The sequence below is a fragment of the Taudactylus pleione genome, unplaced genomic scaffold (assembly GCF_031769625.1).
Source record: "Taudactylus pleione unplaced genomic scaffold, aTauple2 ptg001084l, whole genome shotgun sequence".
NCBI classification, from domain to species: Eukaryota; Metazoa; Chordata; class Amphibia; order Anura; family Myobatrachidae; genus Taudactylus; species Taudactylus pleione.
The window spans coordinates 2,739,343-2,765,756 of NW_028285485.1; the positions used below are offsets into that span (position 1 = coordinate 2,739,343).

Sequence of the window (26,414 nt, forward strand, 5' to 3'; positions counted from 1 at the left end):
TTATTAATTTTAGAAATAATTTCACTAATTTCATAGGCAAACACAGGGGGGGCTTCCGTCTGCCTGGAAACTCCCCTCCCCAGCCCACACCATGACCACAATAGAAATAGTAATATAATAGATTGTTACTAGTACTGCATGTTCTTCTCAGTATCACAAATGAAATAATTAGCACCACCTGTGGATCTTTTAACATGTATCAGCCAGTAATAAATAACCTGTCCACCAACTAGAAGAACTGGAAAACATGCACTGTTAGAGATGCACTGCTATAGAGCCCAATATGTACATATACAGTATGTCCAGGGCAGTTCTGGGTTATTCTGCTGCTCCACAAGGCTCCCGGACTTGCTCCAATAGTCTGGAATGGTGCCCATATCTAAAATAAATGGCCCTACTGCCAAATCTAATGGCTTACTGTGATCCCTGGTCCTGTATATGCTGGATTTATGACACAATGCACTTTGTATGACGCTTATTAAAGCTGGATAAGTGCTAATTATACCCTCTTCATTGACAGGCCACACTCACTCTAAAATTAAGCATTTGGAAACCCCCCTCTGGAAATCCTGTGTTTGTCTCCGAATTTGTTCCTGATTCTAGAACTAGATATAAGTTCTGGTATCGTGTACATTTGAGTACCATGAGAAAAAAATTGGGGCGTCTAGCTTATTGGATTGGGGGCATGCCCTGAATGGATTTGGAGCATACCAAATTTAGACCCTCATTCAGAGCCACTCGCTAGCGGCAGTACGCTCGTTCCGAGCGATGTTCGCACATCTGCGCATGCGTACGGATCGTTATACGCATGCGCAAACCAGTCAGTGCGGCCGAAATTCATGTGCTCGCAATATAGCGAATGCCTGCTATTTTGAGTGACAGAATGAGGCGTATGTGGGTGGTAACAGGGGAAGGTGCTTGAAAATGGGGAGTGGAGATCCGAACGCAGGCGTGCTTAAAGGTCAAAACGGGCGTTTTATGGGTGTGCATAATTAATACAGCAGCGTCATTGACCACGTCACTGGGTTATTTTATAGCCAGAACTGCTCGCAAGATTGTGGTAGCAAAAACCAACCACAAGAATAGCGAGCAGTTCATACGCTGGTCGATGTACTCGATTAATCTAATAAATAGCGGACATGACGTATGGTGCGAGCGGCCAGGGGGCGTTTTTAACAAATAAACGAGCGTATGTTTTGCTCGCTCGTTCACACTTAGAGGTGTGAACAGACTGCAATTTGCGAACGGATCATTTGAATAGCCACCCCTTGTTTTTGAACGAACGACCGCAAATAGCGAACGGCTCTGAATCAGGCCCCTAGTGTCAACATTTTGTCCATCAAGATACGGGGATCACTCAAAAACTGCTGCTGAGTGTTTTCCCATTTTCTCTCTAGTTTTGATAAATATCAGACTATAGCAGTGTAAATAAAAGAGATCATAACATTCCGTGGTTTTTGCAATAAAGTGTAGTGAAGACCAGCTGGTTGCAAGCCATAAACGATATTTAAAAAAAGTTGCTGTGACATCGACAATATTTTGTTATAATATCTTATGTTTTCTCGTTCCAGGTGATTCTGTATTTGTAAGGAAGTTTTCTTTTTCCCGGTTGGCTATTCTTGCATCACTGGTAGAAATTGCGTGGTGACAACTGCTGGCGCCCAGGTCTCATGTCTCTGATGGAAAAACACAAAGTGAAGCGGCAGAGATTAGATCGGATATTTGAAGGTGAGCGTCTCTTGCTTTCTTCAGCGTCTGAAAATCAGTTGTTGCTGCCAAGGGTGTATCTAGGGGTCCAAGCGCCCCTGGCAAAGTAATGGACTGGTACCCCCTCCCCCCCATATTTTCTGAATTACTCTGTGCTTACAACGTCTCTACAGCCAGCCCTCCTTCTGTATCCCTACCCAACCCCCATGTTTTATCAGCCAGAACCCCCTTCTGTTTCTTCAGGCAGCCCCCTTTTTGTCTCCCCAGCATCCCCATCCAGGGGCGCCAAGAGGAAGGGGGGGAGCGGGTACAAATTACCCGGGCCCGGGCTTCCTGAGGGGCCCAGCGGGCCTCCTGCGATTAGGCCACGCCCAGGGGCTGGCTGGCAACTTTTAGCCTGGGGGGGCAAATGCATGCAGGCGGCCCTGGCAGAGGAGTAGCGTGTAGCCAGGGTGAACGAAGAACGTGCGTGCTACAGCGGCGCACCCCCCTCAAGTGTTTCAGGGAGGAGGCGGGTCCATATGGGATTAATGTAAGGTAAAAATAAATATTAGGGGCAGCCCCCTGTCGTAGTGCCCATATGCAGTGCCCCTGTGTGCCACAGGAGAGAACACCCTTATGCAGGCCTCCAGTAGTGCCCCCAGTAGTGATCCCCCCCTATGCAATGCCCCTTGTGCCCCCAGTAGTAAGCACCTTATATAGTGCCCCCAATAGTGATACCCCCTATTCAGTGCCCCCAGTAGCAGTCCACCCCCCATGCAGTGCCCCCAATAATGGTAACCCTTATGCAATGCCCCTTAAATAGTGGCCCCAGTTGTAGTCTCCCCCCTATTCAGTACCCCCAGTATTGCCCTTTATATAGAGCCCCCAGCAGTGGTCCCTCGATGCAGTGCCCCCAGTGGTAGTCCCCTCCCCCTATGTAGTGCCCCTAGTAGTAGTCCCCTCCCCCCTATGCAGTGCCCCTAGTAGTAGTCCCCTGCCCTTGTAGTGCCACTAGTAGTAGTCCCCCCCTTGTAGTGCCCCCAGTAGTAGTAGTGCCCCCAGTAGTAGTCCCCCCCTTGTAGTGCCCCCAGTAGTAGTAGTCCCCCCTTGTAGTCCCCCCTCCTTGTAGTGCCCCCAGTAGTAGTAGTCCACCCCTTGTAGTGCCCCCAGTAGTAATAGACCCCCCCTAGTAGTGCCCCCAGTAGTAATAGTCCCACCTTTGTAGTGCCCCTGTAGTAGTAGTCCCCCCCCTTGTAGTGCCCCCAGTAGTATCCCCCCTTGTAGTGCCCTCAGTAGTAGCCCCCCCTTGTAGTTCCCCCAGTAGTAGTAGTCCTCCCCTTGTAGTGCCCCCAGTAGTAGTAGTCCCCCCCTTGTAGTGCCCCCAGTAGTAATCCACCCCCCTGGTAGTGCCTCCATAGTAATCCCCCCCCTGGTAGTGCCCCCAGTAGTCCCCCCCCCAGTAGAGAGAGACTTAATAAAAAAATTAAAAAACACTTACCTGAAACTCCCGCTCCTGGTCCCGGCGCTTCTACCAGCTCCTCCGGCCGCTTTGCTTCATGGGAGAGACGTCGTCATGACGACGTCTCTCCCATTACCCACTGCGGGAGCCGGAAGATTCTTAGTGGCTGCTGATTACAGTAAACACACAGCTGCCGGCTTCGGCGGCTGTGTGTTTGTGCTGTGTAGCGCTGACCGAACTCCGTCCGGTTAGCGCTAAACACGCGGTGCAGTCTGTGTCACAGTGACACAGACTGCCCGTGGCCCGCGGCCCGCATGCCGCTGCGGCCCGGGCCACGCGCTGCGGCCTGGGGGCACATGGCACGTGCCCCCCGGCCCAGCCTGCCACTGGCCACGCCCCCTGTTACCTGGCTCTTGGTGGGCCTGTCCCCCTCCTGTCTCCCCAGCCCCACCATCCCCCTCCTGTCTCCCCAGCCATGCCTCTCCTGTCTCCCCAGTCATCCCTCTCCTGTCTCACCAGCCATCACCCTGCTGTCTCCACAGCCCCACCATCCTACTTCTGTCTCCCCAGTCACCCCCCTCCTGTCTCCCCAGCCATTAGCCTGCCTGTAATGCGGGGCCACAGTCCCTGTCCCCCCTTCTCCAGTTCCTGGCTCCACGCATCCAGCCCCTGGCTCCAGTCCCTGGCCCCCACCATCCAGCCACCGGCCCCCTGCGGCCCACAAATATTTACCAACTTCAGCCTGTGGCTCGGCGGCTCCTCAGTGCAGCAGCAGTGATGAGACACACATGACGTCACGCGAGCCTTGTTCAATGAAAAAAAAAAGCTTTATTTATTCTATGTACCTACCAGGCAGCCGCTGGTATGCGATGGCAGCTGCCCGGACCTTGACATCTAGGAAGTTCCTGATACATAGAATAAATAAAACTTTTTTTTTTTTTGAAGAAGGCACGCATGGCGTTGTTTTCCTCATTGCTGCTGTCCCAGGGGCGTACCCGGGAGTGCAGTCCTAGCGTCCCTCTCTTGATTCTACCACTGGCCACGGGAGGTACCCCCACATGGCGCCCCCCTTGGCCGGCACCCCTCGCGAGTGCCATCCTGGCCAATGGGTAGATACACCCCTGGTTGCTGCTGAAACTTGCTCCAATTTGCCAATAATTGACCCTACTCTACTGTGTTTCTGGCTATGTTGATTCTATGTAAGCAATATTTATTAGTAATCTAAAGATCAAAGACATTTTTAGAATAGGTCTGTCCTGCCTGAAACGTGCAAGTGTAGTAGGAGCTAGGGCGGGCACTGCCGGTCCAACACCTCCCACTATAAGGGAGACAGGACAGACATAGGAGAGGAGAACCCAGCGGGTGCCGGGACCAGGTGGCAGGACGGAGTGGAGGGCGGGACTGAGCAGGGTGGCTTGGTGTAACGGGACGGAGAGGGGAGGGACGCTGTGCAGCAGAGAGTTGGGAGGAGCAGAACAGAGCCGCAGCCAGAGCATATGCCGGAGCCCTTTACTAGTAAATAAAATAATATAAATTGTATTAAGAGCGTAGTTGTGGAAGGTGGAAATAGATAGTGTTGGTGAGAGATGTGCATGCGCGAGCCCCAGCGAGCGACGGCAGCTCCATCGCTCCGGGGCTCACTACATGACGGGGCTGATGTCGCTGTTGAATGACAGCTCCCCCCGTTTTGTAGGCGGGGAGGGGGGGTGACTGCACAAACGCAGGCATTCCCTTAGGAACGCCTGCCATTTGTGGGCGGCCCTACTGACATCACTCGTGATGTCAGTAGTGGACTTCCTGCTCTATTAGAGCAGGAAGTCCACTCGGACTTGCGGGAGCCGAGACCCTCCCGCAGGGTCTCGACGCAAGCCCGGTGGTCGCGACCATCGCCAGGCCGCTCGCACTAGCTGTGGGTGGTCACCCACAGCTTTGCGAGCGGCCTGGAGGCCGAAACAAAAAAAACCATAAAACGCCCTGATTCAGAGCGAGCGCTCGCACACTGCGAGCGCCTCTGATTCAGGCCCTTTGTTTTATCTAGAGGTGTCTTTGCTGCCACAATGTTGCTTCTCCAGTCTGGCAGGAACCTCATCTATACTCTGTACTGTTGTTGACCTCTAGGAGATGATTCAATTGCGGGTGATGCCCACAAGGTGCGTTTTCAAGTATTGTGACTGAGTAGTTTGTAGGCTGCCCCTTTCTGTATTCAGTATTGTGCTGCCTGTTGTTACTGAGCCATTTGGAATTGAACGTGGGCCCCCCCAAACCTCAGGGCCCCATAGCTATGGATCCCCCTGCACCCACTATACATATGCTCCTATCCCCAGTAAACATTTTACTACACCTTATGTCGTGGAAATGTAACATTAGGAAAATAAAATGAAATAATCTTACATATCTCTGAAACGTTGTCGGACATGGATGTCTGGGATATGTTGTTTTTTTTTAAAAGAAATACTTTGTTCATTGATGTTACTGATAAAGCCAGGAATATGGTTGTACATGCTAATCATCCATCCATTCATTCCAATTCACCCCTACCCCATAGCTTCCACCAGCAGAAAGACAATGGAGAGCAACAGAGAGCATATACTGTAGATTAAGGATAGGTACTGAATGTACTTTTAGCTTGAAAAAGTCTACAGAGTAGACGAAACGCGTCGTTTTCCCTATTGACACTGTGGAGCCTATATTGCTTTATTTGCACCTTATCCATAAGTTCTTTCTTTATTATCACGCTGACAGGAGTTCCGCCCGCTAGGCGGTCACTAACAAACTGAGCATCAGCCTGGCACCTGTGTCTGACTACCAGACCATCACAGTGCGTGAGACACGGAGCTGCACTGGGCTTCACAGGATCACATCGCCGGACCGCTGCATGCATCTGTCAGCGTCTCTCATTATTCCTGCCCCCAACTGGCGTGGCTTAAGATACGGACGAGGTTTGAGACAATAGTAGTACCTGTGAGCTGTTTCTAAATGCCGGAATTTGTCTCCCGAGCGTGGCTGGTGAAAGCTGTGTGTATCTGGACCGTGTCATTAACCGGGGGACACCCCGAACCACCTTGATTATACTGACCTGTCAGCCAGGCGGGGGTCCTGTTATCCAGCAGCTCAGGGCCAAGGAGGGTAATTTTAACCATTATATGAGAAAATAAATCTTGACCTTTTCCTGACTGTTGCTAAGGTGCAAATTATATTCAAGAGATCCTGTGGACTCGGACACTTTTGGGCCTATTCAAGATGTTAATTATCGTGGTCCGAACGGACCCCGATTCATCATTGCTCCGGAGCTGAGGCAGCTGATTCGAAAATCAGCTGCCCCAGCGATCGGCTCCACTGCTCCTTTTTCGGAGCAGTGAATCTTTTCACTGCTCTCGAGAGCAGTGCGCATGCGTGACCTACAGGGAAGGAACGGGTAGCGGTAGCAAACACCATCTGAAGTTGGTGAATGCTACTGCAATCAAGCTCCGAAAAAATTATATTTTCGGAGCTTGATGAATTCTGCCATTCCAGGAGATGAAGGTAAGTAGGAGATATCTGTGATACTAGTGTATGGGGACAGCGGGCCATTCTGCCAGAGGAAGGTAAGTAGGAGATATCTGTGATACTAGTGTATGGGGACAGCGGGCCATTCCGCCAGAGGAAGGTAAGTAGGAGATATCTGTGATAATAGTGTATGGGGACAGCGGGCCATTCCGCCAGAGGAAGGTAAGTAGGAGATATCTGTGATAATAGTGTATGGGGACAGCGGGCCATTCTGCCAGAGGAAGGTAAGTAGGAGATATTGGTGATACTAGTGTATTGGGACAGCGGGCCATTTCGCCAGAGGAAGGTAAGTAGGAGATATCTGTGATACTAGTGTATGGGGACAGCAGGCCATTCTGCAAGAGGAAGGTAAGTAGGAGATATCTGTGATACTAGTGTATGGGGACAGCGGGCCATTCTGCAAGAGGAAGGTAAGTAGGAGATATCTGTGATACTAGTGTATGGGGACAGCAGGCCATTCCGCCAGAGGAAGGTAAGCAGGAGATATCTGTGATACTAGTGTATGGGGACAGCGGGTCATTCCGCCAGAGGAAGGTAAGCAGGAGATATCTGTGATACTAGTGCATGGGGACAGCGGGCCATTCTGCAAGAGGAAGGTAAGCAGGAGATATCTGTGATACTAGTGTATGGGGACAGCAGGCCATTCTGCAAGAGGAAGGTAAGTAGGAGATATCTGTGATACTAGTGTATGGGGAAAGCGGGCCATTCCGCCAGAGGAAGGTAAGTAGGAGATATATGTGATATCTCGTGCTTTACCCTCATGATGAATGGCCCGATAACTTAATTTTTACAATTGCAGGTGAAAATGTGTATTTTCACCTGCTTTTGTAAAAATTAAGGGCCTGATTCAGACCCGCGCGCGAGCGCACATCGCTCGCAAGCGGGTCGATGGCCGGGCAGTGCGCACGCGCGTGCAAGAGCCCCGGAGCAGGTGAGAAATCACTCGCTCCGGGGCTCGCTACCAGACGGGGCGGCTGTCAATGTTGATCGACAGCTCGCCCCGTTTTGTAGGCGGGTCGGGGGGGTGGCTGCACAAACAGAGGCGTTCCCGAAGGACATCACACTATTAGAGCAGGAAGTTCACTGGGGCTTGCGGTGGATGAGACCCTACCACAAGGGTCTCGTCGCAAACCCGATGGTCGCGATAATCGCGACCATCGCCAGGCCGCCCGCTAAAGCTGTGGGTGGTCACCCACAGCTTAGCAAGCGGCCTGGAGGCCGGTGTAAAAAAAAAAAACGGCCCGCCCTGATTCAGAGCGAGTGCTCGCAAATAGCGAGCGCCTCTGACTCAGGGCCTAAGTGATGATGAATAGGCCCCTATATAACAACAATCATATTACATAACTTGGTATCCCTTTTGGGAGATACAAAATAACTACTCCCTTGAGTGAAAAGACACAGGACTGTTGTAACTTGTAACAGGTTTATTTAGTAAGATCCACGTGGTGTGTCATTTTAGATTTATACTGTTTATTTCATTCAAATGCTTTTTGATGTTCACTCTTGATGAAAAGAATTCTGATGATCTATAAGCAAATCGCATTTTATATGTGTATTAAATTGAATATATGGGGTCAATTTACTAAAGTGAGAGTTTTTAGAAGTGAGTTTTAGAAGAGATGTTTCCCAAAGCAACCAATCAGATTCTAGCTATGATCTTCTAGAAGGTGCAGGGAGGCGTGAGTCGTGTTACTGCCCCCCACACTCAATGTTGCAATAACAAGATATGGACACGGACATTCTAGGAAAGTAGGGAAGTATAGGTCATTGATTCTACTAGTAATGTTAAAAAGCTGCTTCAGGGCACTGTAACATTAAAAACTGGAACAAAGTACAAATATATAGTAAAGGTAGTACTTGTTTGACCATACTAATCTGGGGAAAAAAGCTGATTTAGCATTAGGTGCAGACTCAGCTAAAGGGTCCAAATTTGTACCTGTACAAACCATAAAGAGATAAATTCAAGGGGGGCAAAGAGATTTACTTTGAAGTAGCGCACAATTACTAACCAGTGTTATATTTACTCCACAATTTAGGGCCAAATGTAATAGGGTGACAGTTTAGAAAATGTGAGAGTTTAGCAGTAAACTCTCACATTGGTTGAGTTTTATCTTCAAAATGGGAAAACATCTGAATGAGATTTTAAATCGTGAGAGTTATTTAAGTCTAAAAAAACATGCAAGTTCGCTCTGTTACTTTGTTTTTGGACTCTATTACATTGGCAAAGTTTAAAAAGTGTCAGAAACTCTCACTTTTCTAAACTCTCACCCTATTACATTTGGCCCTTAGAGTTGAGCTATAACGTGTCCCACTTCCAAGTCTAAATCTGTCCGCACATTTTAAATTAGCTCCCTTGCAGTGCAACACGGTTTCGCCAAAAATGTCCATCTTAAGGGGGATGAACTGGTAACACTCCATGTCCATGACATGCAATTTGAGGAGGCGACAGTCATGTGATGTAATGCGCTCCTCATTGGCTGAATATGTAGTGGGATTGGACCATCTCTAGTCTTCATGCTAATAGCTGAGCGGTGTGACACTGACCACTAGGGGATAACAGTCCTTTTATAACCTGTATTCGGCACATAGAGACCTAAACTGACAAGATCTCCAGGAAGATGGTTGCACACACAGGGAACAGGGCTACACAAGGGCAGGGAGGTTATATCTGCCATCATGACTAGCAGGGGTGGAACTACCACTGATGCATCACACCTGGCCCCTGGGCAGTAAGGGGCCCGCCAGGCCTCCCTCCAATGATGGGATCATCATAACTGCCCAGCACTCTCTCAGCCAGCAGACCCATCTGTGGAGCCTTTGTGCAGCACTGCTGTTTAAAGGGGGGCACAGATTATTATTATTGTTATTATTTGATTAAAGGGGCTCAGGTTATTAGACACTGGGATGGTCTCTGTATTTTTTGCCGGCCACACCGTGTACCATATTATGAACTTAGCGTGGGGCCTGGAAGGGAGGGGAACCAAAACATATTTTTGCACTTTGGCCCACCACTCGCAAGTTCCGCCACTGATGACTAGTATGACTGATAGCCAGGGCCGGATTAAGGCCCACACGAGCCTGGAGCTGAAAATGTTCAAGGGCCTATACTGAGAAGGGGAAGAGCTATGAACGGTGCTGTGTGGCTGTGGTCAGAGTCACCTTGGTGTATACACCCCCCTAAACTATGATCACGATGTCTCCCTAATTACATAGAAATAGAAAAATTGCATAATTTTGTTTTTTTGAGGGGATGGGGGACTAGAAAAACTATTTAAATATTTAAAATTTATGGCCAGTTAGGCAGCTGGTAATCATTCTGTCATGTTGATGGGCCTATTTTTATTTGGAGGCCTGGAGCTGTAGCTCCATCCGCTCCATTGTTAATCTGGCCCTGCTGATAGCTGTCTGCAGTGGAGCCCCAAGACCCGGCATGGCCAGCATCCTAGGCTGCAGCCTGATCAGCCAGGCACTTTAGTTCCCCATGTTCACTAATAGAAAAAGAGCCAGCACTGTGGTTCCCCATGTTCAATAGCAGCTGCTGTCATCAAGGAGGCAGCGGTGATCGCTAAAGAAGGGACAGAGAGCCTGATTCACTACGGATCGCTATTCTGCTTATATGCACACAACTGCGTTGCTAATATCAGCGGTGTTATTTAAATGTTTGCATTTGCATTGCGATCGCAGCATGACATAAGGACGCCCACATCCCCTTACTCACATCCGTATATTTTAACAAAATAGAGAAACAGTCGGTAACATTGGACAGTTAGGGAAGCCCAGACCTTACTCAGGAATTGCTTACTTCAGCGCACGCTATGAGACCTCAGGCAGCGTATGGTATCACAGTGGCTAATTTATGCATGCCCATGCAACAGACTGGCACTGCGTTCACCCCACCACCCCCCCGTCACCACCCCCATATCGCACTTCCTGTCAATTACTCTACCATGGGTCTGCGTATCCGAGCACAGTAGCTAGTTTGCGCACGAGCACTGCGATGCATGCGCAGTACTCTACAATCGACCAATTGCGGGTGTATAAGCAACTGCGTTCCCTGCTGAATCAGGCCCAGAGATGGCAACACCTATGACCTTTAAACGCAGAGTCCAGAGTTCTGAGATGGTATCCCATAGATATTATAAACCACCCTTTCCTTGGTGTGGCGACACTCCTTGGCACAATAATTTCCCACTGCCTCCACAAATTGTTTATGTTTTATATTGGTGAGAAGATAATAATGTGGGGCACAGAGCTGATCGACTGTGCAGCCACCACCCTCATTCTACACGGTGCATTTCCCTTTTTATTATTTAGTATTTGGATGCATTTCCCTTTAACCAGCAGCGTTCAAATGTATTTCTCAGAGTGTAAGTAAATAGGAAAGCTTGTTTTAAACCTATGTGATGTTTTATAATGTGCAATGCTTTAATGAAAATAAAACAGGGTTGCGAATAATGTGTATAGTCTTTTTAGACCATGTGGGTTCCGGGTTTGTAATGTCGGGATCCTTTGCGGTGTACCAAAAAATGGAACAAGGAACTGGACAAATCTTCAAAATAAATGAATGGAACTTATCATAGAAGACCGGAAGGTATCCATGAAAAATTTAAACGATACAATTATCTCTATAGAAAAAAAATTAGAACCACTGGAAAACATGGAGGAGTATAAAAACCTTATGAAGATGACCAATGTCAAAATAGAGAAATTAGAAGGAGACGTAATACAACAGAAACAGAAAGATTTCCAAAGAGATGTAAAAGAAACAGAAAATCTAGAAAGAACAAAAATAGAGAAGAAAACCAGGGAATATAGTTTATATGAAAGCAGAAGAAGACATGAATTCCCAATGGTCAAATAAAATGAACAGACAACAGAGGAACACAAGGATTAACACAAACAGAGAACCACCACAAAGAGGAACAAGGGAACCTTTTATCAAAACATTGCCACCAACACCAAAAGTTAAAAGAAGATTTCAACCATACAATAATTTTACAATAATATTTGTATACCCTAATAATAACCTGTACAAACTCATTGCAAACTAGAGTCGGAAGAAGAGAAAGAAGCAGAGAAAGAGGAAAGAGCTGAATATGAAACACTACTGCACAGTATAGAGTCCATAGGAAATATCAACAACAGGACAAAAATCAAAGAAAAACAATCAAGAAAAATAAATTTAAGCAGTGAATCCGATGAGGACTATGATGAATATTTTTTATGGTTAACCAGAGAGATCAGAGACCCCCTAGAAGCGATGAGAACACCACACAAAAAAAAAAAGAATTACATGTCACCAGGCCATGGGGTGTCAGGGGAGGAAAGAAGAACAAAAAACTAAAAGTACAAATAGAGAAGAAACACAACACAAGTATTTTTAACCTTAGTGAAACATTCCAGAAATTGATGGAAAAGGATATATCAGCATTACAGGACAAACAAAAGATCAAGTACAATTTAACAAGACAAGAAAACAATGCTTTGAAAGAATTAAAAAAAGACAAGACGATCATTATAAAGCCAGCAGATAAAGCAGGAGGGGTCTGGTAATCATGGGTAGGAACAAATATGAAATGGAGTGTGGAAGACTGCTGTCGGATTCAGAAACTTACAGAAAATTAACACAAGATCCAACAGAAAAGTTCCAAAAGGAACTAACTCAATACCTGTAAGAAGGCTTTGAATTGGGAATTTTAAGTAAAAAAGAACTAGAATAACTGAAAGTAAAGTACCCAAAAATTCCTATGTTTTACCAATTACAGATGATCCACAAAAATAAGGAAGACCCTCCGGGAAGACCAATAGTCTCTGGAATTGGATCTATCACATCTAGCTTATCATGCTATATTGATTATTTGTACAGGATTCTGACAGTCAACAAAGGAGTCACCTTAAGGATACTGTACAATGGGCACAACTTTGGCAAAAAGTTACACAAATTTGTTTGTTGCCAAATGGGAGGACGATCAAATATGGATGAATAACCCCTATAAAAAAAAAATCTAATATGCTGTTATAGATACATCGACGACCTTTTTCTACATTTGGGAAGGTCCAGAAGATGATTTACAACAATTTACGCAGTACATCAACAGTAACAATATAGGTCTGGAGTTCACAACTACTATGAGTAAAGAGATGGTAGTATTCCCAGTTCAAGAGATTTTTATAAAAGAAAATTCAATACAAACAAGATCTCATACTAAAACATCATCTCACCTGGCTAGCAAACATTCCCAGTGGGCAGTTCAGAAAACTGAAAAGAAACTGCACTCAGTAAGAAATCTTTTTTGAACAAAGCCAGAAAATTAAAGAACAATTTATGAAAAAAAGGCTCTGAAGCATCAACTTTACAGGAACAGGTAGACAAGGTAACAAAAATAAACAGAAATGAACTTATAGAATACAAACAAAAAGATCATGAAGACCAAAATTTGCTATTTATTACACAATTTAATAGCAATTATAGAACTATTAAGAAAATGCTGGATAAACATTGGCATATCCTAAAACTGTATGAAGAGTTGAACAGTATTATACCACTTGCAGCTATATCCCACTAGAAGAACAAAATAACAAATCCGGATCCACTGTTTTTTTCTATTGCCAAGATTGTGCAGGGTATAAGCTATATAATAAGAAGACTAAAGCAATCGAAAACTTTAAACCCAACGTCACTGGAAAAAATACAACATAAAAGAAAAACTCTCATGAGGGAGTCCTCCATCTTTTGGAATTCCCCATGCAACTACCAATACATAGGCCAAACAAAAAGGAAAATCAAAACCTGAATAGCGGAACATGTGTACAATAGTAAAAAAAGGATTAAGTTCACATAGTGTCTCCCAACATTTTTCCGAGGCACATAACAAGAATCTGAAGGGGCTAACATTCAAAGGGATACAGAAAGTATCCAAACACTGGCGAGGAGTACTGTAGATCACGTGTCTTAGCTTTTGAAAACAGAAACTAAATGGATTTGTACTTTAAAAACACTACAACCCCAGGATCTGAATATAGACATTGAATTGAAAGATTTTTTATGAATACTCCAAAATATTCATTATCCTTCTAAACAAGTGGTTTCAAAAATATATATATATTTTTTTTCATAAAAATAAATTTTTAACTTGTATGTATAATCAATACATACACAAATTGATTTGACCTTTTAGACAATTTTATATGAATCCTCATATATATATATATATATATATATATATATATATATATATGTTTTTAACACCAATACTTTTATATGCAATACTTTAGAAAAACAAAACAAATGTTTTGACATAGGAATAAATGACCATGTTAAAACCTCCCATTTCCGGAAGTACTCACTTCTATAACTGGACGTCACTGGATGCTGTAACACCACCACTGTCGGCACACCATCGCCTGTGCCATCAACACTTGCATCAGCCCTATGCTGCCATCTGAACATGGCCTCTCCCATAACACACCCACGACAATCCCATAACACGCCCACGACACTCCCATAACACACCCACGACACTCCCATAACATACCCACGACACTCCCATAACACTCCCACGACACTCCCATAACACGCCCATGACACTCCCATAACACACCCATGACACTCCCATAACACGCCCACGACACTCCCATAACACGCCCACAACACTCCCATAACACACCCACGACACACCCATGACACTCCCATAACACGCCCATGACACTCCCATAACACGCCCATGACACTCCCACAACATTCCCATAATATGCCCACGACACTCCCATAAAATGACCAAGCAACGGCCTTTTTTTTTTGCGTTCACTTCAGGCCACCTCCCAGTCACCGTCCAGAAACGCCATTTCTGATGCCATTGGTCCTGTACGCTACAGCGCATTTCTGTGTGTACTCAGGGTAATGCATGCACCGTAGGGGTTTTCACAATATTTTGTGCAAATGCAGTAGCAAATAATTCCTCAACTACGTGAAGATCGGCATGACGTGCTATTAGCGTGCCCCTTTATATCAGGCCCTATGTCTTAGGGTGTGCCACCAGTTCACATTATGCCCCCAGTTCACATTATGCCCCCAGTTGAAAAGAAGTGACCAGTTGTAACCTCCCTTATGCACAGATATCTCCTAGTCGGCAGTGTGGAGAGGAGAGCAGGGAGGATAATGGGCATTAGGGACAGGAGGGGTGGATGTATGGATAGGAGAGTGGGTAGTGGGGACAGATACCTGCTGTGCACTGATCTCCATCTTGGGCTATAGAGCTGTCAGTCTTGCACACACTACAGGCTGCAGGTCTGTCACTCACATCACTACCAGGCCGCCCCCTTTTGTCCCTGGTAGTAACCCTCCGCTAAGTGCTCACTTACAGATGGACATTCCACTCCAGTGTCCAGCCTGCAGTCAGGTCAGCGGGCCGGATAGCAGCAGGCAGCGGGCCCTATTTGGCCCCCCAGGCCTCGGCTTGGGGGCCCCTGCTTTCAACAATGTAGTTATTGCTATTAATGTCTTATGTAATAAATTATACCTGCTATTTCTGAGTTATTCCCCCCGTGCTGCTTAGCGGTATAAGTGTAGGATTTATTGCACGTTTCGCATTTAATATCCATCACTGAACTGTAATTGAATTGGATGAATTTTCAACAAAATGAATATGAAGTAGAAGGTGAAAATCTAATGTAATAGGCATTTTCTAGAATAAACAATGAAAAACTAGGGAAATAATGATTTCAGACAGAGCTCTTCTCAGTGGAGCTATAAGGTAGCGTCCTTGGAAAGAAAATACCGTATTGATGTAAAACGAATACTAGCTGGATGTACTCACTTACAGCTGATATTCCAACACGTCTCATGTCTGACAGCAGAGGAACCAGCTACAACAGACATACGCATTTCAGGAGATTTGCAGGGACATAAAACACAGGCCCTGATTCAGAGCCGGACGCTCTGACCAGAGCGCTCGCTCTGAATCAGGGCCCACCTCCATAAATATGGAGCGTCCTCCTGGACGCTCGTATAGCTGTGGGTCACCACCCACAGCATATACGAGCGTGCAGGTTGATGGTCGCGATGGTCTTGACCATCGCGACCATCGCCACTGCGAGCTGAAGCCTGCGGTTGAGTTTCTCAACCGCAAGGCCAGGAGTGATTTTGGCTCTATCAGAGCCAAAATCACTCCCACTGACATCACTAGTGACGGGGAATCAATTCTGTCACTTTGTGTGCAAGCGGCGGTTTAGAGACGCAGTCGGTGATCATCTCTGTAGAAGTCCTGTTTTCGCAGAACCGCTGCACACGGAATCGCGGTCCGTCCAACTCAGAATTAGGCCCATTACGATTGCATAAATTTACTGGCACAACAGATATTAGGATTCAGGTGCGGAAACTGCATAATGAGTGTGGTTTTTTTTCCCGGGCGCAAACCCGATTTTGTGTTTTCTACTCAGACTCATGGAACTGCAAGATTCAGTCTGACTGTGGGGACTTGCGCGCAGGGTAATCCCCGCTAAATGAATACCTCCGGCGTGGCACTATGTGTTCAGCACAGTATTATCTACTTATTCATCTTTATCTGTGTCTTCTGCTCCGTATGTCTTTATTGATTTAACACCTGATCAGCAACTGGTCCACAGAGGAAGCCAGTAATTTGTTGAAAAGGAAGTGAACCAATCCGTGAAGCCCTACAGTAAATTACTATCCCATTAATTAGCAGTAATAAGCTGTATTTAGAAATAGCCTGAATAGCCGCCGGATCGATATCGACAGCGGAACCCAGACGGACCTAATTCCGACTGGGGCTGGTAAGTAACCTAACCCTCCCCTCTCCCCCCCAACCCTCCCTTAGTGGTGCCTAAAGCTAACCTCCCCCCCGTTAGTGTCTAAACCTAACCCCCCTCCCCGCACCCTAAACCTAACCCTCCCAGGGGGGGTGCCTAGCCCTGACCCCCCCCCCTAGTGGTTCCTAACCAGGGCCGGATTATAGGCAGGGTGACAGGGGCAGTCGTAGGGGGCCCCCACACCCTGTCCCCTGCCACTAATACTAAGACCGGCGGAGTACAGCATTTAGCTGTCTCCGCTGCGGTCTTCCTCGGCAGTCACTGCAGCCGGGCAGCGCTTGCTGAGCACTTGGGCTCAGAGTGAGTGCGGCGCTGCTCGGCTGGCGAGCAAGCTGTGCAGTGGGGCTGTACGGCAATGCAGTCGTGACGTCAGAGGTCACGCTGCACAGCCCCACACCATCCCACCCCCTCAACAGCCGCGTCTGAAGCCGCGGAGGGGAACAGAAGAGGAGCTGCAGCTTGTGCCTTGGGTCACTGCTGCTGTGTGATTGCTTTGGCCCGGAGGGTGAGTTTTTTTTTTAAGTGTGGTGCTGCTGGTGGGCTGGTTCTGGGGTTGGGGGGGCACACTATTATATATATATATATATATGTATATATATATATATATATATATTATACACACTGTATATATAGTCAGGTGCATAAATATTGGGACATTGACAGAATTTTCATATTTTGGCCTCTATTCACCACCACAATGGTTTTGAAATGAAACAAACAAGATGTGCTTTAACTGCAGACTTTCAGATTTAATTTGTGGGTAATTACATCCAAATCAGGTGAACGGTGTAGGAATTACAACTGTTTCTATATGTGCCTCCCACTTTTTAAGGGGCCAAAAGTAATGGGACTATCAACTCAAAAACTATTTAATGGACAGGTGTGGGCTATTCCCTCGTTATTTCATTATCAATTAAGCAGGTAAAAGGTCTGGAGTTGATTCTAGGTGTGACATCTGCATTTGGAATCAGTTGCTGTCGACTCTCAATATGAGATCCAAAGAGCTGTCACTATCAGTGAAGCAAGAGAGATAGCAAAAACATTAGGTGTGGCCAAATCAACTGTTTGGAACATTCTTAAAAAGAAAGAATGCACCGGAGAGCTCAGCAACACCAAAAGACCCGGAAGACCACGGAAAACAACTGTGGTGGATGACAGAAGAATTATTTCCCTGGTGAAGAAAAACCCTTTCACAACAGTTGGCCAAATCAAGAAAACTCTCCAGGAGGTAGGTGTATATGTGTCAAAGTCAACAATCAAGAGAAGACTTCACAAGAGTGAATATAGAGGGTTCACCACAAGATGGAAACCATTGGTGAGCCACAAAAACAGGAAGACCAGATTAGAGTTTGCCAAACAACATCTAAAAAAGCCATTACAGTTCTGGAACAACATCCTATGGACAGATGAGACAAAGATCAACTTGTACTAGAGTGATGGGAAGAGAAGAGTATGGAGAAGGAAAGGAACTGCTCATGATCCGAAAACATACCACCTCATCAGTGAAGCATGGTGGTTGTAGTGTCATGGCGTGGGCATGTATGGCTGCCAATGGAATTGGTTCCCTTGTATTTATTGATGATGTGACTGCTAACAAAAGCAGCAGAATGAATTCTGAAGTGTTTCGGGCAATATTATATGCTCATATTCAGTCAAATGCTTCAGAACTCATTGGACAGCGCTTCACAGTGCAGATGGACAATGACCCGAAGCATACTGCAAAAGCAGCCAAAGAGTTTTTTAAGGCTAAAAAGTGGAATGTTATGCAATGGCCAAGTCAATCCCCTGACCTGAATCTGATTGAGCATGCATTTCACTTGATGAAGACACAACTGAAGGGAAAATGCCACAAGAACAAGCAGGAACTGAAGACATTTGAAGTAGAGGCCTGGCAGAGCATCACCAGGGATGAAACCCAGCGTCTGGTGATGCCTATGCGTTCCAGACTTCAGGCTGTAATTGCCTGCAAAGGATTTGCAACAAAGTATTAAAAAGTGAAAGTTAGATTTAGGATTGTTTAGTTTGTCCCATTACTTTTGGCCCCTTAAAAAGTGGGAGGCACATATAGAAACTGTTGCAATTCCTACACCGTTCACCTGATTTGGATGTAATTACCCTCAAATTAAATCTGAAAGTCTGCAGTTAAAGCACATCTTGTTTGTTTCATTTCAAAGCCATTGTGGTGGTGAATAGAGGCCAAATATGAAAATTATGTCAATGTCCCAATATTTATGCACCTGACTGTATATATATGTATATATACAGTATATATATATATATATATATATATATATATATATGTGTGTGTGTATATATATATATATATATATATTGTGGTAACTTGGGGTTATTAGCTTGGTTGATTGGTGTTAGTGATGCAGTGATTAGTGCTCAAATGAGGACCCATGCAGCTTTTCAAGGTAAAATAAATGAAATGGTGCTTTACTTCCAGCAGGGAAAAACAGGTGCAACACAAAGGAACAGAAAATAATAAACAACCTAGCCCCTGTTTAGGGCGTCTATCTCAATTCTTGAACCCTTACTACCAGAACACAGCTAATCTGTAAATGAAAAGTATTTCTCACATGTAGCTCCCCTCTGCCACATGCAGATCTGGACTGGCCTTCTGGCCCACTCACAATTTCAGTCTCAGCCCTGCTTCCTGCAGGGTAACATAGGCTCTTAGCTGGCTGCCACAGCTCCACAAGGTTTGTGTAAGAGAATTTAGGGATCTCTCTGCATCCTTCAGGTCTGACCCTGGCCACCTGGCCTGTTTCACTCTGATTGCAGTCCCCCTGGACTGTATGACTTTTCCAGCCCCACCTGGGCTCTGTGCAAAGGACAGCCGTTAGGCATCTTCCCACAATGCTTTTCTAGTCTGTGTGGGCGGATCTCCCCTGCCCCACACAGAATCTGCTGCTCACCAGTGCCACCTCTGGTGATACTTCCACATAACCCCTTCCCCAGCTTGAAACCCCTGGGTTCAGCGACATGGGACGAGGCATTCTCATGACGATGTCCCTCTTCACTCTCCTCATGAGGGAAATCAACTGTATCCATGGTCATACAGACTCTTGTGATCTCTGGGGGTCTCATCCTCCAGATTTCAGAATTTATTTTCCTCCGAACTTTTTTCCTAACTTTATGGTAGTAATGGTACTTCTTGCTTTCTTTATGCAGTACTTGAAGGTCATCCCTGTGTACCACGTCAGGCATCAAGAACTTGAAGTTACTTTTCCCAAAGGGACATACTTCATCTTTACTTTTGCCACTTAAACCTATTAAGGGCACATCTTTTGGCCAACTTCTACTTGTCACATCTTTAATCTTCAGCTTTAAAGCCCTGTATTGGCTACTGGCATACTTTACTGATGGCCCTTTGAACGAAGAGCAGCTATCAGTATCTTGAGAGTCATCAGCATCACAAATTCTGGACCTTGGCTTTATGTCAACAGACAACATAATGGCACAGTCACCCTCAGATTCCGGACTCCCGTGTCCACATAGGATACTTGAATATTTACTCCATTGATCCACATAATTTATCTCACGACTTTGATGGCTATCTGCCACTTCGTTAAGGCATAGATCTCTTGGATTTTCTTGTTGTCCCGATTTTTGAGCCTTGCGTGCCAGCCTTTTCAGGATCAACCTGTAACAATTGCTGCTTGTGTTTATGTACTTCTGCCACACTGGGTTCAGCGAAGACATCGGACGCCATTTTAGGTCCAGAATCCACCATCAGAATTTTATTTAACTTCTCTTCCTCTAATTTTCCCACTGCCATGTGGACCGTTTTCTGAGACGCAGACAGCTGCTTTTCCAGATGGGCAATTTTCACCATGACGCTTTCCAACTTGCTCTCAGATTGTAGTAGATTGCGCTCCACAACTTCATGTTCAGCAAGTCTCAACTTTTGTACAATTATTTCAGACTCTGCAATGTTTAATTCACATTACGACTCCATTTCTTTGGTATTCCTCTCCACTTGGAATGTTTGCAACTGGTCCTGTGTACTTAGCAGACACTTCTCAAGGTTCTCACTCTGTTCTTGCAACTTCCAAGCCCTGCCATGGGCAAGGTTAAGCTCTCTCTCCAAAGATTCACTTTGCTTGGCGGCTTTATGCAGACTTTCCTCCAGGAATACATTTCTTTCCATCAGGCATTCTGAAACTGCTTTAGCTGCAATTAAATTGGAGTGGAGAGTTTGTACTTGCTCCTTACAGCTGACTTTAAGATGAATCATCTCCATCTCTTTTTGTTCATGGTCTGTCTCCCACTGAGTGTGAGTCTGCAGCATCTGGAGACACTGCTCTTTTACTTCACAAAACTTTTCAGCCAGAGACCTTTTCTCCAATTCACAGTCATTAAGTTTTACTTGTGTGGACACAATTAAAGAGTCTTTTTCCTTTAACAGCAGAGCCAGATCCACCACTTTCACTTGTGTGCGCTCTGCATCACTCTGGACACATTCTTTCAATTCCTCCACTTCCTGCTGAAGGGCCACACACTTTTGCTGCAATTCAACAACATCTTGCTCTAACACGTCATTCTTTGCTAGGAGCACATCATTCTGATACTTTGTAACGCATTTGAAAAGTTTAGCTTCCTCAAGGCCTTCAGACATAGCTGCCAATTTGAGGTCTGTCTCTTTAAGAACTTCACGTTTTTTTATTTCTTCCTGCTCAAATGCCATTTTCAAAGAGGACAATTCACTCCATAATTTCTTTTCAGCTTGCTCATGAAAATTCCTCTCATCAGCCAATTGTTCCATTAAGTCATCAACCTTCCCAGCATAATACGTGTTACTATCATTCAAAACTTTACGCATACAGTCAAATTCTTCCAGGCTGATATAGTCCTTTCTGGACGGACCTTGCACCATACACTGACCACACACACTGACATCTTTATTCTGCTTTGTAAATGTCTCTTTCAATGTAATACTAATGCAAAAGTGCATACACACTAGACTATGTGGAAGATATGTCATTCCAATTCAGCTCAAATTGACAGATCATCCAATATATCATCTGGCGTGTGCCAAACTTTAGCGTGAGAATGTGGGATGGAGGCCATGAGTGGCGATTGCAATATTTTGGCTTAAGATCTATGAATTTATGCTTAGGGCACCGCCTCAATCAACCTGTGTGGCAAATGGTTATGGATCGATAGGTATATGTTAAGCCGCAGCAGACTTGTGGCGGTGAAGGTCTGCTTGACACAAACCATCACAATGTGATGACCCACCACACATGGAATTTTCAGTGCACCATGGACTTGCAGCACTCGGATTGCTTTGTTAGTGGGTCACCAGCCGTTACATGTCGTTGACTAAAGTATTGGGCTTCAGCCATTTCAGTTGAGGTTTAAAACCCTTCCTATGCGGAGTTGGACAGTGCCCAGATCAGTTTAACTACTAATCTCTGGATTTCACTGATCAGTGGTCAAGCTTGAAACTCTTAAATTCCTTTGGCACACATACCCCAAACCAGAAGACCCAATAACGTGCAATAATATGAAGAATTGTAATACTCCCTGGGAACAGCTCTGAAAGCGTCTCCTGGTTGTCTGAATAATAAAAATAAATCAGTGATTATTATTAAATAAAGGGGTGTTGTGTTGCAATTCCTAAATCATCTTAAATTCTTTCTACTCACGTCCTTATGTCTTTGCCACTTTCCAGCCATTACAACGGTTATTATACCTTACGTGTTCACTTTCTATGTCATTTTATGATTAAACTAAAATGCAGCTTATTTGTAAAGGAAAGAAAACAAACATATTTAGTTTGACTGATTTTGTGTAGTGCTGGGTATATTCTCCACCTATACCGCACGCTCTATACACAAGGCCAGTTGTATCTCATGGGAAAGATTTCTGGACTGCACAACCTGACTATATATATGATGGGAGGTGCTACCTGATGAGACTAATTGCAGGCACAGAAACAGACAAATCTCAGGTGCACAACTCCAAATTATTAATAATATATATAAATACAATAAAATTTTGCAATCAATAGAGGTTTTTAGCATAATCTTGGCCAAGGTTATGGGCCTACCCACCATATCCAGGTAACCTCTGTAGGGTAGGTCCCTAACATACTACGATTCAAATCCAGAGCGCAGGACACCCCCAAACTAGCCCAGCTAAGCCACCCCAGGGCACCGCCATTATAAGAAAAGTTCAGTGTGAAAGAGATAGTTAGGAGCAGCTACTGCTGCATATAAAGAATGAAAATAAAAAGTGAGGTACATATATAATAAACAAACAGTGAAGGGTTAAAATGTGTTATAAAGGAAAATGTGTTATAATGCGGTGCCCTGAGACAGATTAACCAACGCAATCCAGGGGGACCCACACCCCAAAAATGAACCAAAGTTGCACTACAGTATATAACGTGTAGGACTTATCTAGAATTGTGCCTAATACAGTGTGTATATACCTTACCATACTCCATGCTTTTAAACCAATAAGGAAGGGTGCTAGTCCAGAATGAGGGCGTCTCTTTTCCCTCAGAAGTGCAATAAAGCACAGTAAATGGAGCATATGGGAAAGATTTCTGGACTGCACAACCTGACTATATATATAATGGGAGGTGCTACCTGATGAGACTAATTGCAGGCACAGAAACAGACAAATCTCAGGTGCACAACTCCAAATTATTAATAATATATATAAATGCAATAAAATTTTGCAATCAATAGAGGTTTTTAGCATAATCATGGCCAAGGTTATGGGCCTACCCACCATATCCAGGTAACCTCTTTCGGGTAGGTCCCTAACATACTAGGGTTCAAATCCAGAGCGCAGGACCCCCCCAAAACTGGCCCAAAACTGTGTTGCAATTCCTAAATCATCTTAAATTTTTTCTACTCACATCCTTATGTCTTTGCCTCTTTCCTGCCTTACAACGGTTATTATACCTTACGTGTTCACTTTATGATTAAACTAAAATGCAGCTTATTTGTAAAGGAAAGAAAACAAACATATTTAGTTTGACTGATTTTGTGTAGTGCTGGGTATATTCTCCACCTATACTGCACGCTCTATACACAAGGCCAGTTGTATCTCATGTCAGTGCTCATGTCTTGGATAAAATCAGCTCATTGAATGTGGCTTTTCGTCTGAAAATGACCTTTACTTTAACATGTTGACATTTCCATCCAGCGTGATCATTATTGACAGGTATGTGACATTCAGAATGCCGACACAGAACCTACACGCTACGGCCGATTATGTGTCATAGGAGTTCTCATCATCTAGATTATTTCAGTGCGATGTAAGGCTGAGCACTGCAGGGGAAATCAGGATATACAGTAGATATAGTTCTTTTTTCATAGCATACTATATACAGTAACAGAAGTACTGTATATAATACAATGGGGGAGATTTATCAAAGCTTGGAGAGACATAAAGTGGATAGCGATAAAGTACCAACTAATCAGCTCCTAATTGTCATTTTTCAAACACAGCCTGTAAGATGACAGTTAGAAGCCGTTCGGTAAGTCCTTTGTCTCTCTCAACATTTTGATAAATCTCCCCCTTGCTTTAAATTATTTAATAGAAATTAGTCAGAGAGGTTATGATCATCACAAGACTGCAGGTCATAGAAATGTGAGGTGACTTCTAACATTTATAATTATTTACAGTAGGGAAGGGATGGAATAAAGAGCTTAACCTTGCTTAGCAAGTGGCAGTCATTATAGCACTATAGAACTATAGCACTGTAGAACGTCATTAACATACAGCATAAAATTTAAATATATATATATATATATATATATATATATATATATATATATATACAGATGTGTCCTGCTTTGCCGTCAATGCAGCAAACATGCGCTCACATCTGGGCATGCAACTTGCTGTGCACGCATACGATACAGTACATCCAATCATATGGATAGCGGGAGCAAATAAAACACAAGCGCCCATTCTCGGGTGGCTTAATGCCATCATTAGTTGGATATTGGAAGATTGCGGAGCCAAACTGACAAGATTAAAAGAATGTCATATTGGTCCCACCCCCTCCCCATACACCTGCAAATCACAGCATTACACAGCAAGAGGGTGGAGCTCCGATTGCGGCTCATCAGGGAGGATTTCTGGTACTCTGAACCCATCAGCAACGTGAAGCAGGAGTACCAAGACCTGCTGGTTTGATAATAGGACTTGAGGGTGCACGTGCGCTCCTGTGTACTGTATGAGGTGGGTGGAGGGTAGGGGAGGGCGGGGGGGGAGGAAGTGTGGGGAGGGGAGATGGGGGGAGAGAGGTGTTGGTAATGCGACTAAAGGTGAGACTCTGTCAGTGGGTGTGTGCGAGTAATTAATGAAGAGGCAGACAATGTATGTGGAATCCAAACCTATTTTATTGGGCTCGGCACAGTGCTTCCCTAGGTGGTTCCGTTACTTGGTATTGGGGATGAGCAGAATGCTCTCTACAAACCTCGGTTGGGAAGTGGGTAGACCCTTTCAGGGGGCTCCTTTCCATGCGGTCCTTACTCCTGCACATTCCCCTGCTGGACCTTTGGTCTGCAGACTTTCGGAACTGGGATGTAATGGGTGGTAATATAGTCCAGAATTGCATACAGTTGGCGGCGTCCCGCAATGTCTCTGGGATGAGCTTACCTAGCGGAAGGAAAGCACCCCACACCCACCAACGATACAGAAGGCTCCATTGACTTAACCTGCTACTTCACGTAGACCAGGCTGCAGAGGATCCGGCATTATTACTCCCGGCAGACCGTGCCTGCCCTGGCAGTGCATCCAAACTGACCCCACGGGACCGTGGGGTCGAATCACACCGTGGCTCTCTGCATCTATCCACTGCTCATACCAATACCCAGTGACTTCAACAGCAGCAACACCTACGGGCGCTCGTACTATCTCGCCAGCATCTGGGATCAAATCCACTGCCCAATAAAATAGGTTTGGATTCCACATACATTGTCCGGCTCTTCAGTAATTACTCACACACACCCACTGAAGATAGCGCTTATTCTCGGAAGCAACTTTCAGTTTTCAGAGTTTGCTGAGTTTCTCATCCAGGTGTTTCCTGTTTTGAAAATACAACTCGATCAATGTATTAGTGTGAGAGAGTTTTACTGCTAAACTCTCACATTTTCTAAACTCTCACCCTATTACTTTTGGCCATATGTAGAAAATCCACCAAAAACATCTATTGGAGCCCCTGCATGCGTTTCGATATATTGCCCAAATAATTAATTTGTATTTAACGCAAACTTTCGGGGATAAACTGTGAATGTAGATAAAATATGCCCCCTAGGCCTCATTTAAGAAGTGTAAACTAGACGGGGTCTAGTTCATTTACTTGATTAATGGGTTTCTGGAGTAAGACGGTGGCTTCTGATGGAGTTATTTTTTTTTTTTGCCAGCTGATGGGAGGTGGGCGAGGACGTATTTAGGTAGCTACGGAGCAGCGCAACAATTGAGATGTAATGTTGCATTAAAAACTTGATTTTTGCACCAGTTCTGAGCTGGCAGATTCATTTTGCACTACATTTGCACTTCGGCGGAGGACTACAGTGGTTATAAAGGTGCTAATCAGAGTTGCGAGCTAGGCCATTTAGCGGACAGGTCTTGCGTTTTTTCATAACTGCGCATAACCTGTAGCCAAATGACATACCTGGGCGACAATGGAGCATTCACATGTAGGCTACGTTTAGCAGTGATGTGCGGTCAGGTGAGGCAGAGCCTTTCCTGTCATACTTCAGTATACTCCAGGGTTTTTCACTATAAAAACGATTTAAAAAAAAGAAAGAAAATATTATAAATATCTTCTTTGTATTATTCTAATAATTTTTATAGTCAAAACTCTGGAGTAACAAGTGTATGGCAGGTGAGGCACTGCCTCCCCTGTCTA

General features: G+C 45.0%; 1 long non-coding RNA gene across 1 annotated transcript in view; it reads left to right on the forward strand.

Moving 5' to 3' along the window:
- LOC148453838 (uncharacterized) overlaps positions 1 to 26,414 on the forward strand; it is a 232,600-nt gene that overhangs the window by 197,747 nt on the left and 8,439 nt on the right. The window contains exon 2 of the long non-coding RNA XR_015874864.1: positions 1,572 to 1,728. This is a non-coding gene — a long non-coding RNA (uncharacterized LOC148453838). The remainder of the gene's footprint in view (positions 1 to 1,571; positions 1,729 to 26,414) is intronic.